Source organism: Mytilus galloprovincialis, chromosome 11 (assembly GCF_965363235.1).
Source record: "Mytilus galloprovincialis chromosome 11, xbMytGall1.hap1.1, whole genome shotgun sequence".
Lineage (NCBI taxonomy): Eukaryota > Metazoa > Mollusca > Bivalvia > Mytilida > Mytilidae > Mytilus > Mytilus galloprovincialis.
Window position 1 is genome coordinate 49,834,384 of NC_134848.1, and position 8,057 is coordinate 49,842,440.

The window sequence follows — 8,057 nt, forward strand, 5'->3', positions numbered from 1 at the left end:
TGTATATTGTTAGACCGAATGAAACAAGAACAACTTTGAAAACCCGTTAATAATTGAAAAACTTGTGTCTAATCCATTTGTCATTTTTGAGCAATGCAATATGTTTAAACTAACAAAACCAATATATTTAATTATTCCCTAGATGGCGGTAAAACATGCCTGTCATGTAGTGGAGTAGTAAGTATTTCAGATTGTGATGATGTCGAAACATGTCGAGATGATGAGGTATAAATAAGTGTATAGTACTATAAAGGCCGGTCATTTTTTGTACACTACAGAGTTTAATAAAATTCAAAAATAAGAAGATTGTCAGGTGCGAAGTGTGAGTTTTGTGTAGTTTTTTTTAAAGAAATAACATGTCTCCGTTGTCATGGATTTTCAATTACTGGTTTGATAAGTATATTTGAATTATAGAATCCAATTTATTTTTCTTTCATACCAGCAGGAATGCACTTTGACTTACAGGTTATACTATATTTGACCGTCTAAAAGTCGAAACTAATATTTTGCCAAAATAACTCTTCAACTTTAGCTATGTCTTCCTGAAAATGCTGGTGCTATATTTGGAAAAAGACTTACAGGACATCATATGGTCTGTCAAACGTGCTGCAACATTACGAATATATGTAACATGAAGAGCTCTTGTGTAGCTAAACTGGCAGAACATTCATCGTGTGGAAGCACAGGTATTTTTCTGTTCTAATTTATATCTATGAGTGCTAGCTTACTTAGCGATTTAGATTTGACTTAAAGATGTTTGCTTCTCTTGTTTTAGACATTTTGTCAGAAATAAGTAATCCTCTGTATTCGTCCATATAGTGCCATTAACAAAAATCGCCCTCTAAACCCTACTCTTATTTACATAATGTTATCCTATATAGTTTAAAAAGCCTTTTTTGAAAATCTTATAAAATCCTTTTTTTTCCTTCTTGATTTTTGAAACAAAAAAGTGGCCAATGCTAAAAGTATGAAAGATCTAGAGAGATCATTTGCCGCCAAATTTTCAGTTTGTTATATTACTAACACAAGCACACGGAACTTTCAATTTGTTCTGCTTGTTTAATTCCCGTATATACTACAACTTAAGAACAGTCATTAAAAAACTTGTTACTTTGAAACAGAGTAGCGACCATCATTAAATACAATTCCGTAAAATTTAATTTTGTTGAAGATGAAACACGCATTTGAAATAATTCTAAAGAAAAATCTAACTAAGTTCTAAATAATCAAGCAAGATAAAACAAACGTTTGACGTTGTGTCTGTTCACTGCCTCAAAATTAAAAACAGCGCTCATATGGTCAATCCGATGCTCATTTATGAATTTATATTTTAACCTGGAACGCCCAAACTAAAACATTTGCAAGCTACATGTAAGGGTGTATTCCCTCTTTTGATACGAGAAGAGCTATGCAACCAAAAAGGACAAAGAGAGAAGTCAAATCATGAAATCTGTTTTAATTGTTTCTTCATATGTTTATACCTAAAGGGTCTAGCAGTTCATCCATCGATTACATGAGAAGTACATGTGCTTATAATGTTCGAGTATGAAACATAATCACTCTATTCTTTTCGAAACTACTTTCTTTTTTTCTTAATTTTATTTGATATTGATATCTTTAAATTATTTTATGAAATATTAACTTGTAGAACAAAATACAAGAAATTAGCAATAAAACACCTTAAAATCTCTGTCGAAATTATATCAGCATTAGGAAAAAATGTTTTGACTTTTTTATGGAAAGTATTTGTCTTAAAAAATGATAACATGTGAAACAAAACGACTTGATATAAAGAAAAGCAAGTCCACTAAAAGCCAGTGGTGAACTCATGTGTTCCGAAAGGGTAAGATGATTCTGATACACTAGTAGAACGTATTCATTTTGTATTACCATATACGAGTCATTTCAAATGATAAGACATCTTACAAAAGAGAAATAATTATTGTATACAGTCTGACTTTTAGGATACACCATATGGATTTTCAAAACACATTTATACAACAAAACATTACAAATAAAACTACACCTAATGCAGGTTTTCGTAAAAAGTTCCTATCCAGAGCACCTGAGATCACCCCTAGTTTTTTGGTGGGGTTCGTGTTGTTTATTCTTTAGTTTTCTATGTTGTGTCATGTGTGCTGTTGTTTGTTTGTCTTTTTCATTGTTAGCCATGGCGTTGTCAGTTTGTTTTAAATTTATGAGTTTGACTGTCCCTTTGGTATCTTTCGTTCCTCTTTTTTTTCTTCATCTGCATGTTGCTAACCGATAAAACCATTACCATCGTTCGCTATTATCACTGTACAATTAGTTGTGAACACTTCATTTTATAATAGACAGTACACTACCAAGAGAATGTGATGATTTGATTAACACAACAACTGCAGTGTATACTATATACCCTGATGGTATTCAACCAGTTCAAGTTTGTTGCATTATGACCAACAATGAGGAGTGGACAGTAAGTTTTATTATAAAGTATGAATCTGTTGTAAATTTATGATCTGGAGTAAAGCTTGCTTTATGCTTTAATTAAGAGAAATATGATACTACAATTGCATGATATCTATGTTTTATAAAAATTCCATCATTTCATGTATGTTTAAAGCTTGAAAAACAAGCACTGTTCCCAAGATATTTTAATAGCTTCCAATCATTTTTAAATAATCATATGTCACATTTCTGTTGACTATTACAGTAAATGCTAATAATGTAAAACTACTTCAGATTTGTAATACTTTTCGCTGCATTCCTTATTTTCTTTAATTGTTTGGTACATTTGGCAAACAGTAACTAACGGTAAATATAAAGCAATTATGTGTTGTTTTATTTCGTTATCTTTGGCTTAACTTGTAACTTTTTTTCTTGAGCATTAAAATGAACAAAAATAATATACATCGAATGCTTAGATTTTGTTCTGAAGTTGTGAAGGGATGTTAAAAAATTGTTTGCAAGAAAACAGTTGATATTTACATTGGTTATATGAATAACTCAATTGTACTGAAACTGAAATTAACACTGTTTCAAAGGGTTCATTTTGACGAAGACATATCTTTGTTTTGAAGTCGGGATACATTTGCGTTTTGCAATTTAAGTACTGTGTAACTAAAATAGTTAAGATAAAATTATAGGATATTTTATATGTGCTAATTATACTAGAGTGAATGTATAGATTTAATTTTAGCGTTCTCATTTAAATATAATATTGACATTCTGTATCAATAAAACAAATAATCTTTTCAAAACATCAGGATGACATTGGTTTTACCACAGTTACTGCAGTGGAATTGTTTTGATAATTTTTTTAACATAAAACTAAAAACAATGACTCAATGACAAAATTACTCATATAATTAGTTATTTTAAAAATGTGCAGGTGATACAGAGAAGATTCAATGGTCATGTCGATTTTTATCGTACGTGGGATGAGTATAAGAGTTGATTTAGTGCAATCAGTGGAGAATGTTGGTTTGGTAAGACCCGTTAAAATAATGCACTCAAATATTTAATTCTTCATTTTCTAATGTAAAATATATTCGTGTTTGAATCTTAAAATAATCTCCTTTGTCATACTACAATAGACCCAGTTGTGTCCCTGAATAAGGCAAGGAATATTGAAATAAGTCACAGGTTCAATGTACAGCATCGTCTCTATTTATTCTTGTTGATGCTTGGTCGTTAATGACTAACCATCAATCAATCAAACACATATATGAATGTGCTACATATTTTTCATCTCAGGTAACGACAATATCCATCAAATATCCACATCTACAAGTCATCGTTTATCTATTTATATAGAAGACTTCAATGGAAACTGTGCGTATGCAAATTATTCAATATTCAATTTGGGATGAACACAGAAAACACCAGTTAGAAGTTTGTGGACTTTCAGGAACCAATGGTTTAAGAATGTTCTAATGATGCACAAAAATTCTAATCAACTTTCTATTGTGAACATAAAAGATGATTTATGATTTGTTAGGATTTTGATACACCAAACAATAAGTAATACACAATTTATAGCATGATTTTTCGTTGATTAAAATATTGCTTAAACTAATAAATATATACAACACACACAGAATAGGGAGAGAGATGCCATAAATATTATTCAGAAACAAAATAAATCGGCGAATTATACTACGCAATGGCAAAATAGAAATACAATAGAGACAAAAAGGTTCGAAAAATAGAAATTAAACAAAATATTCTGTGTTTCTATTTCAATAATTAAAAAGTATATCAACGATCGTGTCATAATAGAATATTTTGTGATAGTTTTTCATTATTAATATACCTTTCTCACTTTTGTTTTAAAATGCATTTTTTTAGAGGCAGTCGCCTTTCACAGCTTGTTTGACAAAAGATGCTATGCAAGCGCGCCAGAATATATAATATGCGATATATCTTTGAACACTTGAGAATTAGTTTTAATTTTTTTTAAGTATTTTGAATAAGACATCCTTATATTATATTAAATTTCTAATGATTTCTACTACAATTAGTCAAAAGCAATCTATATAATCGTTAAGATAGATGTAATTTTTTTTTTAGTAACCGTTATCTTTTACAAGTGGGGTTTGTTCTGCTTAGTCTTTACTTTTATATGTCGTGTTGTGAGTACAGTGTATTATTGTTTTTACTGCACTCGTTTTATTTGAGCAGTCAAAATGCGTTGACTGTATATTTCTATGTCATATACAGTCACTGACCCGATATCACTTTTCCTCATGAATATTTAAATAAAAATCGCCGAAATAATATTAATTTATTCATGCGACCTCTTCAACCTGTTCTTGTTTCAAATGTATACAACGATGCGTGGAACGACTCAACGTTGTTTCTTTTGCAATTATTGAAAAAAACATATTTAATTTGTTAATATTTTTTGTTTGCAACCTATAAATCATTATGATTTATGCTTATGGTTAATATTTAAGTCCATACTCAAACGATTTCGTTCACCATCGAGTGTTGGTTTCAACAGGTAAATGTAAATTTCATTGTGTTGTATATTTCTCAGCGAGCATGATGTGAGGTCTTTTTAAAGGGTATTTCCTCCAATATTGGAATAAAAAAAATAACCTTAACGCATTAAACAACAATTGAAAATGTGTTTTTTTTTTTTAGATTGCACTATAAAGACAATAATAGTGCATTGACTTGACATATCAACGATATAAGGATTCGGCCCGAAAAGGGGAAATAGCTCGGCACAGCCTCGCATTTCCCCGTTTCTATGCCTCATCTTTATATCGTTGATATGTCAAGCCCTTGCACTATTATTGTCTATTTGTTTTTTTTCTCTTTGTAGCAAAGGCGTTTTCACTTTAATTTCGATTAATAAGTTTGAATGTCTTTCTGGTATCGTTTGCCCCTCGTTGAAAACATATCTTTCTTTGTTATAAAACGGTTTTGTTCCACACCGTTGAAAACAGCAATTCCTCAAATTATTATTTAACTTTGAATGGCTAATCCAGACAATTATTCGTCAGATAACGAAGGACATGGCTACAATCAAACATAGATTCATGTACCGATTTAGCAATGAGCAAAACCCATTCCTCATAGTATACTACCGCATGACTTTGCTTATCGTAAGTTAATGCCAATACATGTACATTGTTAGTCTTCACGACATTGTCTCTGGATTCTATCATTGACTTTTAATTACGAATGAGAAGCATTTACTGTTTGGATTTATAGATCTTAATGTATTTATGACACTCAAAATAATTTGACAAACAATGTTTGCCTCTAAAACCTTGATGATTGTGTCTGTCTTCTGTTTTTTGTCTAATACATGTTAACACTATATCAATTTTTATTCAGCAATGTATGGAGTAGGGTTTATTATTTCTATATTTCGATTTAAATCCAAAATGCATATACTGTACAAGAAAGAAACAACTTTTAACATATTCTGTGACACAACAACCGAACCCAACAATGAAACATGTTATTGCGGTTTACCTTCCTGTACTTTCAAAAACTTGTAATGAAAGTGCTGTCTCTTTGCATTTTATGAATCTTCTCTATTTTTTTCCATTTTTTACATGATCAAGCTGAAGCCAGCCTTTATGATATTGGTCATCGATCTTGAATATGTGTGTCATAATTTTTTTTTCAAATATTTGGCTTACTGTGGCAAGAATTTCAACTTTTTGCTCGATTGTGACATGAACGAATGTCATATTTCAATCAATGAAACTATGAGTGTTGTAAGTGTGACAGAAAGTGCTCACCTTTACGGGGCAAATGAGTTCACTTTAGTTTTTTTAGACATGATTGCTTCTCATGGTTCAATATTTTTCTAGTATTAATTAGTCTACAACTCTTTTTGGATTTTTTTCCATTGAATTGTGCTGTTATACCATTTAATTGATCTGTTAATTGATATGTAGTGAATTGTCCTCCAGTCAACTACAATTTATCTTTGAGGCCTATCCATATGTTCTCATCTCGAATGCCACACCCTGAAAACAAGAAATTCTTCCATCTAATAAAAAGATCTTAAACTGTATTTACATGTACTAATTTTCAGCCTAATGATGATTATCCTAGACCATACTATGAGAATTAACACGGCATGTTTGAACTAGAAAAATAAAATTCCAAATGTGTTTGGAAAAGTCAAATGTGAATTACTGTGAAAGTAGTCATATTTCATTGGTATCAGTTTTCGTGGTTTTAGCATCAGTTACGTGTTCGTTGGTATTTAAAGTCTTAGATTGCAGTTTCATGGAGAATTTGTAGCCTTTACAAACAAAGAATCTTGATAGAAATGTTATATGTGGTACTTATAAAACTTATCATAGATACTAGGATTAAATTTTGTATTTACGGCAGACGCGTGTTTCGTCTACATAAGACTCATCAGTGCCGCTAGAATCCAACAAAATTTAAAAGGCCAAATAAAGTACGAAGTTGAAAACTTGAGGACCAAAATTCCTAAAAGTTTTGCCAAATATAGCTCAGGTTATCTATTTCAAAGGTATAAAAGCCTAAGTATCTTAAAAATTCGAAAGTTTTGTAAACAGTTAATTTATAAATACGACCATAGCAATGATAATTCATGTCAGCATAGAAGTGCTGATTACTGAGCTGTTAATACCCTCGGGCAATTACAACTCCATCAGCAGTGACATCGACCCAGTGGTTTTGAATAAACTCATCATAGATACCAGGATTAACATCTGTATTTACGCCAGAATCCAAAAATGATAAAAAGGCCCAATGAAGTACGACGTTGAAGAACATTGAGAACCGAAATTCCTAAATGTTTTGCAAATACAGTTAAGGTTATCTATTCTTGAGGTAGAAAAGCCTTAGTATTTCAAAAAATCAAAATTTGTGTAAACAGTTAATTTATAAATATGACCATATCAATGAAAAAATTCATGTCAGCAGAGAAGTGCTGACTTCTGGACTGGTGATACCCTCAGGGAATCAAAATTTCATCAGATAAGGCATCGACCCAGTGCTTGTGAATAAAATCATCAAATATACTAGTATTATTTATTGTATTTAAGCCGGACGCGCGTTTCGTTTACAAAAGATTCATAAGTGACGCGCGAACGCAAAAAAAAAATAAAGGGGTCAAATTAAGTACGAAGTTGACGAGCATTGAGGACCAAAATTCCTAAAGATTTTGCAATATAAAGCTAAGACTATCTATTCATGAGGAAGAAAAGCCTTAGTATTTCAAAAATTAAAAGATTTTCTAATCAGCTAACTTATAAATATGACTTATTTTTCGTTGGACATTTAGAAATATCCGGAATAAATATTAATTAGAGCAGATTTATGCATACGGACCCTAAGTCTCATCGATCAAAAGTATCTTTTTTATGAGAATGAAAAGGCGGTTAGTAAAACAGTGTAAATTTTAAAAGATTAAATGGATAAAATCCTGTCTGAAGTTGTTTTAATAGTTCATTGTGCGTGTATTCTCTAGTCGATGAAGTCGAACCTACTCTGGGATCTATCTATGTATGTTTTTGGGCAACAGTTGTTTCATTTCGTTTCACACTAATTTTTGTGAATTGAGTCACCCA

The 8,057-nt window shown here is 31.0% G+C and overlaps 1 long non-coding RNA gene across 1 annotated transcript; it reads left to right on the forward strand.

Moving 5' to 3' along the window:
• The first annotated feature begins 549 nt into the window (after positions 1-549).
• On the forward strand, positions 550-3,475 carry LOC143051641 (uncharacterized). The gene is made up of 3 exons (XR_012970863.1): positions 550-686; positions 2,334-2,458; positions 3,374-3,475. It is a non-coding gene; the product is annotated as an uncharacterized LOC143051641 (long non-coding RNA).
• The last annotated feature ends 4,582 nt before the right edge of the window (positions 3,476-8,057 follow it).